The sequence below is a fragment of the Melanostigma gelatinosum genome (genome assembly GCF_949748355.1).
Source record: "Melanostigma gelatinosum genome assembly, chromosome: 16".
In the NCBI taxonomy this organism is placed as follows: Eukaryota; Metazoa; Chordata; class Actinopteri; order Perciformes; family Zoarcidae; genus Melanostigma; species Melanostigma gelatinosum.
In genome coordinates this window covers 1,307,501-1,319,148 of record NC_136649.1, presented here as the reverse complement: position 1 = coordinate 1,319,148, position 11,648 = coordinate 1,307,501, and positions in this window count along the sequence as shown.

Below are 11,648 nucleotides of genomic sequence, written 5' to 3'. Positions count from 1 at the left end.
GGAACAGAGACCTGTTGCATATTCCTCTACTAGACTAGAGCCTGCAGCAGCTGGCCTTCCTCTGTGTCTGCGTGCTGTGGCACATGACATTGTGGGTTATGGTGAGCTCACCCTCAAGGTTCCTTATGCTGTATCACACATTAGATTAGATTACTACATTATATTTGCCAAACATTACTGTGAAACAATGTACTATCCTTAATCCTGCTACTCTTCTTCCTCCTGCAGTAGATGGAGAGCTAAATAACTGTGTTGTTTCTCCTGAACGGGTCTGCACAGCGAGACCTCACAGACATGTCCACCAAGTGATTTACAACTGTTAGGACAGTTTAGCATCCTGCACGTCAGACACGGGAGAAGGGTTGGTTGGGTTTGCTGTAGTCTCATCATATGACACTCTGTGCAGCGGTAAGTTGGCATCACACTTTCCTGCTCAAGCTGCAGATCCTGTGGCTCTTATAGAAGTCTGTAAGCACGCTGTCGACAAAATAGTTGATATTTACAGACTCTCGCTATGCCTTTGATGTAGTGCACGACTCTGGTGACCTGGGGAAACACAGAGGCTTTCTGACATATTCTGGCAAACCCATTTCTCACCACCGTCTCGTGGCCGACTTGCTAGAAGCCGTACTGCTCCCCTCAACCTGTCTGTGTTATGTTATGAAATATGATGTTCACACTAACGCTTCTGATTTTTCAGGTTATTTAGATGTATGCTGTTCAAGAATTACAGACATTGGCTATCCCTAAAGAGCAAAATGATTTGCCTCATCCAAGCCAGTTTACAAAATTATATATGGGCCCAGACAATTGCCACGTGATCTCTTTTTATTGTTACGCGAAATTAGCTCACAGCAGAGATAACTTGGCAAAAGGGGAATAATGTAATTTTATTGATAAATAATGTTTTAATCCTTTTCTTCAACTCCCTCATCAAAGCAAATAAGAACACCACTTAGATACAGTTAGTATAAATGTTTAAGAACATTTGACCTCTCTTTCATGAAAACATGATGACGTTGGTAGCTGACATTAGAGGATGTAAAAGAACGGCAAAAATAAATATTTATTTAGAAATTATAATGTGATGCGTTTTCACTGAAGCAGTTGGTCTAAAACAGCATAGCGGGGTCACCCATAGGACCCTGGACCTAAAACCGATAGATGATTGATAATTATTTTATTTTGACCGGTGAGGCTTTTCTAGCCTTTATGGCACTCGTTCAGTGGCAGAGTGGATCACATCACGTGATGCTGCTCGGCCAATCACATATTCCGACAAGGTTCCCGATTCAAGAGAAGAGTGGAAGAATACCGTGAGTCAGTAGTCAGATGTTCTCCCTTTTGTGTTCAGAGAGACCAGGGTCTTGGACAGACTGTTATAGGTTCATTCTTCACGCCTCCAGTTTAACACCAGTAGGTTTCACCTGTTCAGAGACCATGACTAGAATTAAAAGCAGAAATGTGAAGCACCACTACGAGACAAAGCGTAACTCTTTAGATCAAGCCCACTCACATCTGAATGAAGTCACAGAAAATAAACTATTTAAGAGCCAATATGATCAGAATCCTAACACGTTAATACACTGACGAACAATGAGGTTAACAGAGAGAATAGAGCTGAAACAAGGGTATTTTCCTCTTATTAAGAAGATGAATAAAATATTGTATCGTTTCTTGATTGACATCACTTCACACCTGAATGAACTGAATTTAAAGCTGAAGGACAACTCGGTTAAATACATTTTTCTAAAATTAATTCATAAATGTATTTATTATCAGAGTATGTCTTATTTATAATTCATCCAGTTCAATTTGAAATTGGACAATAAATATTGTTGAGATCTCCATCTGAGATTATTGGAATTATTCAATTAAACTTTCTTCATTTGATTTGATAGTCAGTTGCTACGTACAGACGTCAATACAACTGTAGGCTACGTCAATATACATCGCACAAGTTAGACATTTATTGTGGATTGTGTTGTAACCATTTGAGGGACCTAGTTGAACTTTGAAATACTATACTGCAGGGCATTTAAATATAGTAGTGATTTGTCAGAGAATAACTAAGGAGCATCATTTATCTGTAGACCTCAGGGTTTAAGACGAGACTTAAAGAAACAGTTACTGGAAACAAAGTAAAGAAATTATAACACATCACATTTATTGGTTTAGCATGGTACACAAGAGGGTGCGCTGTTTTTCCGTATTTTGTAGAAAATTTATTGTTTGCTGACAATGCATCAAACATGTCGCCGATCACCTCACTCATTTTGGGTGGCTGGGGAGAGAGAGGAGGGTAGGAACCCGAGTTTCCAAAATTGCAAAGCTGTCATACAGAAATCAGTGTGGTAGGAGGTGAGAGGGATGGGGTGGCCAAAGAGGTTCAATGTGTTTTCTGCTCTTAAATGCAATAATAATTGTGTTTCCTTATAATTCCTAATAGACCATGGCAACCAAAGAATGTACAACCAAATGCAGACAATTATAATGAGAAGAACTACAATTGATAACCAGTAGATTAAAGAAGTGATTTGTACAACCTGTGCTATGTAATAACATAGCACCACATAGCACCTCCCTATAGACTACGAAAGTGATTTGTGTTGATATGAAGCTACCGTACATGATGTGGTGTGTTCAAGGACCCAAATGCAGACTCCGGACAGCAGAGTTATATTGCAAACCTCAAAAACACGCACACAAAAACACGCATTACGCTGTCCCCTTAATCTAGTACTATCCCAGACTTTCAGAAGCCCTTGGTGATGGTGGATTCTGTCACACTGTTCCGCGCTGTTAGGATCCACTGGCAGACTTGAGAAAAAGCTGATCTTCTCATGCAGCGTGTCGACGTCGGCTCTCTCACGGCTACCAAACGAAAAGCAATGAGGCAATACCGGTAACTGTTGTTGCTCATAGCTCTGAATAGCATTTACGGCTAACTGGCTTGGCAACAACAGCTATTCAGAGCTATGAGCAACAACAGTTACCGGTATTGCCTCATTGCTTTTCGTTTGGTAGCCGTGAGAGACCTTAGTCTGTAATGCAAGTATGTCTGCATGAAAAGATGTACAAAGATATATTATATATTCGCTAATGCTAACCGCGGCTAGCATTTCCCCATTGGCCGTAATGTTAAAATTAGCTTAGAAGCTAGCAACATGTTATGATGCTCATAGAAGAAGACAACTTTAGTACGGTACTGTTAAAAGCATCTTGCTGTTCAACAGAGACACCTGCGGCTTATAGACCAGTGCAGCTTATCTATGTACACATTCTTTATTCTGTTAAAATCAGCTGATGCGGCCTATATACCGGTGCGCTCTATAGCCCGGGAAGTACGGTACTTGGGTGGAATTTCTTACAAATTGATTGTTCATTATAAAACTCACTGACTGTCTTATGATACTGTTTCACAGAGATGGAGGTCCGATGTCTGTTTCATCTTGTCTCAGGAGATTTATTTTGCCATGTTGATGTTAACATCTAACTTGCTACAACATAGAGGTACTGGGAACTCACAAAAACAGCTAATGTTTTAACCTTACTGAATATTGAACTAAACATTGAGAAGCAGCGCTCAGGTTTTCTGCTCCACATATCTGGAACAAAGTCCCAGAAAGCTGCAGGTCTGCTGAGACCCTCAGCTCCAAAATCAGGATTGAAGACTTTCCTGTTTGCTGCTGCCTTTAATTGAACCCGATTCAATGAATATATTAATCAATTTCCTGCATTTCTGCATTTTACTACTGTATTTTATTTCTTACACTGTTTTTAATGTTTCAATGAATGTTCGTAATTGTTTTTAAATCTCATTTTCTTTTGCTTGTGTTTTGATGCTGAGAATGTGCTATACAAATAAACCTTCCTTGTATAGCACTCTGGGCCACATCAGCATCACGGTCGCCCTCAAAGGGCCGGTTGTAAATGTAAAGGTGCGTTCACACCGGATGCGCTGATTTTTTGACGTGCATCGAGATTACATACAAAGTCTATGCACAGACGTGATGAGACTGGCCCGCCGCGATTTTGCGGCTCGTTGGACGCGTTTTTGCGGCGCGGTGAACGCGGTACCGCGCAAAATCGCCACGCAAAATCGCCAACGCGTGAGTTGAAATTTTTCAACTTCTGCGAAATAATCGCGTGACGCTGTGGCGCGAAAGCCTATCAGCGTTGAGTTGATCCCCCTGTCATCACTGACTTCCTGCCGTTGTTTAATCAGGAAACAAATACTGTAGCAAATACTGTTGCCGTTGAATCACAGCCGAATCAGTTTATTTAGTGTTCCTACAGCTGTAGTAAACAGCGACCTGTGGCTTGCTAGACACAGTGAATACAGCTCGATGAAATCCACGGCGCTCCTCTGAACAGTATTATGAACCAGACATGACGGCGTTTAGTTTCCCGGGATATCTGTGACTTCCACAACACGTAGAAACATTATTTTTTCCATGGTTAATGGCGGACAGTTGAACGGATCCAGGTCTATAAACCACGCCCCCTCTCCGGCGATTTTGTGGCGTTTGGTGTGAACACGAACGGCGGCGTGTTGGACGCGTTTTGGCGGCGCGTCAAAAAATCAACACGTCCGGTGTGAACGCACCTTAAGACTGTATATATGTAACTGCTCCTAACATTGGTAAATAACTGTCTCTGCATTTGATGATTGTTCATTCACGCTGTTGGGGATTTACCCTCGGGCAAAGAGCCCACCATATAATCTGACTCCAAAAGACTACACCTTCAGAAGGACCCCGCGCAGATTGTTTGATTGGAATTACATTCGATGAACAGAAGACGGTAGACAATCTACAAGTATTCACAATTTAATAAGTCAAGCATCCAAGCATAAAAAACATAGATCTATGGTTTCACAAAACAAGAATTTATCAAGTGTCCTGTGTGTCAGAGCTTCTTCTTTGTACGGGGACAGCGTGAGTGCCTCACCCGGAGATTCAAACCTTTGCTCTATGACACACGCAACACGATTGCAAATGAGCACACACATAATACTTATACGTCTAATGCCTGTAAATACCGTTAGCATATTTCTACAAAGTGTAAAAATATTGTACATGCAGTTATATAAATGTAAAATTATATGTAAGCACATTTCTGTTATTATAACTTAAATCCTTTTAATTGAGGGTTAAGAAACCCACATTACTCTATCAAACTATTAAAGAAAATAACAAAGGCAAATATCGTTGTGGTGGTGGGCGTGGGTGGCTCAGCTGTGGAGGGGGCGGAGTGTGGGAGTGGTTCGGGGAACGGTGCCGGTAAGGGACTTAATTAGGCGCAGCTGGAAGGGATCCTGACTGTCTCACTCACGGCTGTATTTAATCCCACAGTAGAGACTGAGGCGAGGGACGGACAGGACGGAAAGCTCCTGCGGCGTGTGCTCGGAGGCGAGGCAGGAGAGCACCCGGCCAGGCCCGTTAGGGTTTAAAACAATAAAGAACCATTGAAACCGTCATTCCACCGTGTGCTGGCATCATTGTGCTCCCCAGACCCACCGGGTAGCAGAGAACCTGCTACAGTGGAGCCCAACGTGGGGCCGAGCACAGAGACATGGACGGAGCAGCACCGGAGGCGCCGGCGCAGCCGATTATGATGCTGGGCCAGATGCTGGGAGGGATCGCGGCCATGCAGCGGGACCAGGCTGAGGCGAACCGGCAGTTCCTGGGGGCGCTCCAGGCCCAGGCGGAGCGGCAGGCCCACGCCCTGGAGCAGCTCGCGGTCCGGGCAGCGGCTGGCCCGCCGGTGACGGCCCCCTCTCCATTGGCGGGGGTGGTCCTCCACAAGATGAGTGCCGCCGACGACGTGCAGTCATTTCTGGACACATTCGAGGCGACGGCGGAGGCGTGCGGCTGGCCCGCGGCAGAGTGGGGGGGTCCGGCTTCTGCCTCTCCTCACGGGGGAGCGGATTGGCCAGGGTTTGGGAAATTAATGGGGCGGGGTGCGGGGGTGCGTTCACGACAGACAGGGTTATGCGGTATGTGTGCTGTGCTCAGCGGTGACGCGAGGTTGTCCGACGCTGCAGATGGGGAGGGGGAACCAGCGGAGCCTCCCGTGGAGACTCCGCTGGGTCCCGAACTACACTCCATGGAAGATTTTCCACTTGAGCAGTCTCGGGATGATACTCTACGCTCAGCCTTTGACGAAGTGATACGAATTGATGGTCAGTTGGTGCGCCCTGACGCAGCACAGTCATACCCGCACTTTTCATTGATTAGGGACAGACTGTATAGAGTGGGTCGTGACACTCAGTCAGGTCAGGAAAATACCCAGTTGTTGGTGCTGAGAAGCCGCCGGGAAATTATTTTCCAGGCGGCTCACTATAACCCGATGGCTGGCCACATGGGATATGAGAAAACACTGGACCGGATAATGGCCCGATTTTATTGGCCGGGCATTCGGGGTGATGTGCGCCGTTGGTGTGCATCCTGCCCAGAGTGTCAGTTGGTAAACCAGCCGGCCATTCCGAGGGCGCCTTTGCGTCCTCTGCCGTTAATGGAGGTCCCATTTGAGCGTATCGCCATGGACCTCATCGGGCCATTTCACCGGAGTGCACGCGGATATTGCTTTGTGTTAGTCCTAGTGGATTACGCAACACGATATCCCGAGGCAGTGCCGTTGCGCAACATTTCTGCAAAGAGTGTCGCGCAGGCTCTGTTTCAGGTCATCTCCCGAGTCGGAATCCCGAAAGAGATTCTGACTGACCAGGGCACCTCGTTCATGTCACGCACACTAAGAGAACTTTACGGATTACTGGGCATTACATCTATTCGGACCAGTGTGTACCACCCACAGACTGACGGTATGGTGGAGCGTCTGAATAAGACTTTAAAGTCCATGATCCGTAAATTTATTCACGACGATGTTCGTAATTGGGATAAATGGCTTGATCCTCTGTTGTTTGCAGTGCGGGAGGTTCCCCAGGCCTCCACGGGATTTTCTCCCTTTGAACTACTGTTTGGCAGGACACCACGGGGGGTGCTCGACCTGATTAAAGAAAACTGGGAGGAGGGTCCGAGCACCGGGAAAAGTGAGATCCAATACGTCCTGGACCTGCGAGCAAAACTCCACACACTGGGTCGACTGTCACGTGATAATTTGCTCCAGGCCCAGGACCGTCAACAGCGGCTGTACAACAGAGGGGCCAAGCTGAGACAATTCGCACCGGGAGAAAAGGTACTTGTATTGCTTCCTTCTTCCAGCTCTAAACTCCTCGCCAAGTGGCAAGGACCCTTTGTGGTCACACGGCGGGTGGGGGATGTCAACTATGAGGTGGTGCGTTCTGACAGGGGCGGAGCTACTCAGATCTACCACCTCAACCTCCTAAAAGCATGGAGAGAGGCGGAGTCTGTGTCTCTGGTGTCCGCGGTTCCTGAGAGGGAGGAGCTGGGGCCGGAGGTTCCAAAATCCTCCGATCCAACCTCGCTCCTTTGTGAAGCCCACCTCTCCGGGACCCAGAGAACAGACATTGCACAGTTGCAGGAACAGTTTGCCGATGTGTTCTCCCTCCTGCCAGGGCGCACAAACCTCATAATGCACCACATTGAGACTCCTCCGGGCGTGACGGTGCGGTTACGACCCTACAGGTTACCTGAACACAAAAGAAAAGTGGTTCAGAGGGAATTAGCGGCTATGCTGGAGATGGGGGTAATAGAAGAGTCCAACAGTGCCTGGTGTAGCCCCATTGTTCTGGTTGTCAAGAAGGATGGGTCTATACGGTTCTGTGTGGACTATCGCAGGGTGAATGATGTGTCACGATTTGATGCTTACCCAATGCCCCGGGTCGACGACCTCCTGGACCGACTAGGCACTGCACGGATTTTTACGACACTGGATTTAACCAAGGGCTACTGGCAGATTCCTTTGTCGCCAGAGTCCAAGGAAAAAACGGCCTTCTCCACTCCGTTTGGGTTATACCAATTCACCACACTTCCCTTTGGGTTGTTCGGTGCCCCAGCCACTTTTCAACGCCTCATGGACCGGGTGCTGCGTCCGCATGCTGCGTATGCTGCCGCCTACTTGGATGATGTGATCATCCACAGCACCACCTGGGCGGAGCATGTGCAGCGTGTGGGTGCGGTGCTGGAGTCCCTGAGGCAGGCGGGGCTCACCGCCAACCCGGGGAAGTGTGCGGTTGGACGGAGGGAGGTGCGGTATCTGGGGTACCACTTGGGTGGCGGGCAGGTGCGCCCTCAGGTGGACAAGACTGCGGCTATCGCAGCCAGCCCGCTGCCCAAGACTAAAAAAGAGGTTAGGGGTTTTTTGGGGCTGGCGGGTTATTACAGGCGGTTCATCCCCAACTTCGCAGATCTGACCAGCCCCTTGACCGACCTGACCCGGAAAGGTGCCTCAGATCCGGTCCAGTGGTCGGAGCAGTGCCAGTTGGCGTTTGAGCAGGTAAAACACGCCCTCTGTGGGGAACCACTCCTTCTTACACCTAACTTCTCTTTGCCCTTTACTCTGCAGACTGACGCATCGAACAGAGGGCTGGGGGCCGTGTTGTCCCAGCGGGTAGAGGGGGTTGACCGCCCGGTGCTCTACATCAGCCGGAAGCTATCCGAGAGGGAGACCAGGTACAGCACGGTGGAGAAGGAGTGCCTGGCCATCCGGTGGGCGGTCGACTCCCTGCGCTACTACCTCCTGGGATGCTCTTTCACCCTCTGTTCGGACCACGCCCCGCTCCAGTGGCTCCACCGCATGAAGGATACTAACGCCCGGATCACTCGGTGGTATCTGGCTTTGCAGCCGTTTAACTTCAAGGTGGTCCATAGGCCGGGGGCGCAGATGGTCGTGGCCGACTTCCTCTCTCGCCCTCAAGGGGGGGGGGGAGTAGGTCAGGCCAGATGGCTCCCCGGCCTAAGTCGGGCGGTGGGGGTATGTGGTGGTGGGCGTGGGTGGCTCAGCTGTGGAGGGGGCGGAGTGTGGGAGTGGTTCGGGGAACGGGGCCGGTAAGGGACTTAATTAGGCGCAGCTGGAAGGGATCCTGATTGTCTCACTCACGGCTGTATTTAATCCCACAGTAGAGACTGAGGCGAGGGACGGACAGGACGGAAAGCTCCTGCGGCGTGTGCTCGGAGGCGAGGCAGGAGAGCACCCGTCCAGGCCCGTTAGGGTTTAAAACAATAAAGAACCATTGAAACCGTCATTCCACCATGTGCTGGCATCATTGTGCTCCCCAGACCCACCGGGTAGCAGAGAACCTGCTACAATCGTCAAAACAGTTATTAAATTAACTTTGTTCAAAGCTATTTTTGTCACCTCTCAGCATTAAAAATGTCCCTCCCCATCGTTGTCCCGTTGTTAAATTCAAGGAAAAGGAGCCCCATCCCTGCTCCTCTGTCCGTCAGCAGAACAAGGTCGAATCAGCTGGTTAAAGTTCAAATCAAAAAGTATTTAATGTCTAACAAAAGCAAATGCAGTCACAAACTGAATTACAAAATGTATATATTTGATGAAATAGCGGTCCAAGGCTGTTACAACCTGCCCTGTGGTCCGCAGAGGATCTGACACTCCGCAGATTCACTCTTTTGTTCCTCAAACGTCTCTGAAATGTCTCATATTTCATTCTTCATATTTCGTGACTTTCCTTTTAGTTTAAACCTTCCACACATAAATATATTGTGACACATCATATCAAAGCGCTTGGAGCACTTTTAAACAGATTTCTCATACCGTGCATGGCAGCTATATCCAAGAGCTCCTCACAGAGTCAGGTCTGATAAACATGGATCGATGAATGAGTGAATAAATTATATAACGCTTTTCACAGACATAATATCACAAAGTGCTTAACAGAGCAGACATTTAAAAGCATAAAAAACACAATGTGACCCTAGGGTCAATAAATTATATACACAGAGAAAAATAAAAAATAAATAAAATAATTAAATTAAATTAAATTAAATTAAAAAAGTAAAACATATTTTAAGAGCAGGTCTAGGACATGGGTTTACTTTTTACACAAACGGCAGCCTAAAAAGGTGGGTTTTGAGCTGGTTTTTAAAAGTATTCACAGTATCTGCGAGGCGTAGAGCTGCAGGCAGAGCATTCCAGAGCCTCGGGGCCACTGCCTCAAAGGCTCGGTCACCACGGCTCTTAAATCGTGTGCGTGGGACTGACAGAAGACCTAGAGCGTTTGACCTGAGTGCGCGCGGGTGAATAGGGGCGAAGTAGATCAGCTACATAATGATCTGTATCCGTGTTGTCTGTGCTTTCATCAACAGATAATGAAGAAGACGAGTACCTGCTCGTCTCTTAGCTAGCTGTGTTGTTAGATTGCTGTTAGTTCATGAACTCTGTCTGCGATGGTGTTTCTTCACAAACTGACATTTGTAAAAGTCTGTATCTGGTCGGAGCACTGCTCACATTACTTTAGCATGCACTGGGCTGTAGCTGTGTAAATATATTCTGCTGTGATTGCAGTCTGCCTTTAATTCTTGGACAATTTGATGTTTTTCTTGGAGGCTAAATTTAGCTCCGTGTTTGGTGTCAAAATGCCGACGTGAATTATATTCCTTCATCACCGACACGCCTCATAACACAGAAGACAGACCCGTTGTTCTCCTTGAAGCACAAACATGTATTCGCTTTCCCATCTTTCATCACATTTTCTTCCCTCTGCATCAATTTTTCTCTTTGTGGACATTTTGGGATTATTTGTGGATCTTTTTCAACTCCACTTGTTGCGGTATCTGGGGTACCACTTGGGTGGCGGGCAGGTGCGCCCTCAGGTGGACAAGACTGCGGCTATCGCAGCCAGCCCGCTGCCCAAGACTAAAAAAGAGGTTAGGGGTTTTTTGGGGCTGGCGGGTTATTACAGGCGGTTCATCCCCAACATCGCAGATCTGACCAGCCCCTTGACCGACCTGACCCGGAAAGGTGCCTCAGATCCGGTCCAGTGGTCGGAGCAGTGCCAGTTGGCGTTTGAGCAGGTAAAACACGCCCTCTGTGGGGAACCACTCCTTCTTACACCTAACTTCTCTTTGCCCTTTACTCTGCAGACTGACGCATCGAACAGAGGGCTGGGGGCCGTGTTGTCCCAGCGGGTAGAGGGGGTTGACCGCCCGGTGCTCTACATCAGCCGGAAGCTATCCGAGAGGGAGACCAGGTACAGCACGGTGGAGAAGGAGTGCCTGGCCATCCGGTGGGCGGTCGACTCCCTGCGCTACTACCTCCTGGGATGCTCTTTCACCCTCTGTTCGGACCACGCCCCGCTCCAGTGGCTCCACCGCATGAAGGATACTAACGCCCGGATCACTCGGTGGTATCTGGCTTTGCAGCCGTTTAACTTCAAGGTGGTCCATAGGCCGGGGGCGCAGATGGTCGTGGCCGACTTCCTCTCTCGCCCTCAAGGGGGGGGGGAGTAGGTCAGGCCAGATGGCTCCCCGGCCTAAGTCGGGCGGTGGGGGTATGTGGTGGTGGGCGTGGGTGGCTCAGCTGTGGAGGGGGCGGAGTGTGGGAGTGGTTCGGGGAACGGGGCCGGTAAGGGACTTAATTAGGCGCAGCTGGAAGGGATCCTGATTGTCTCACTCACGGCTGTATTTAATCCCACAGTAGAGACTGAGGCGAGGGACGGACAGGACGGAAAGCTCCTGCGGCGTGTGCTCGGAGGCGAGGCAGGAGAG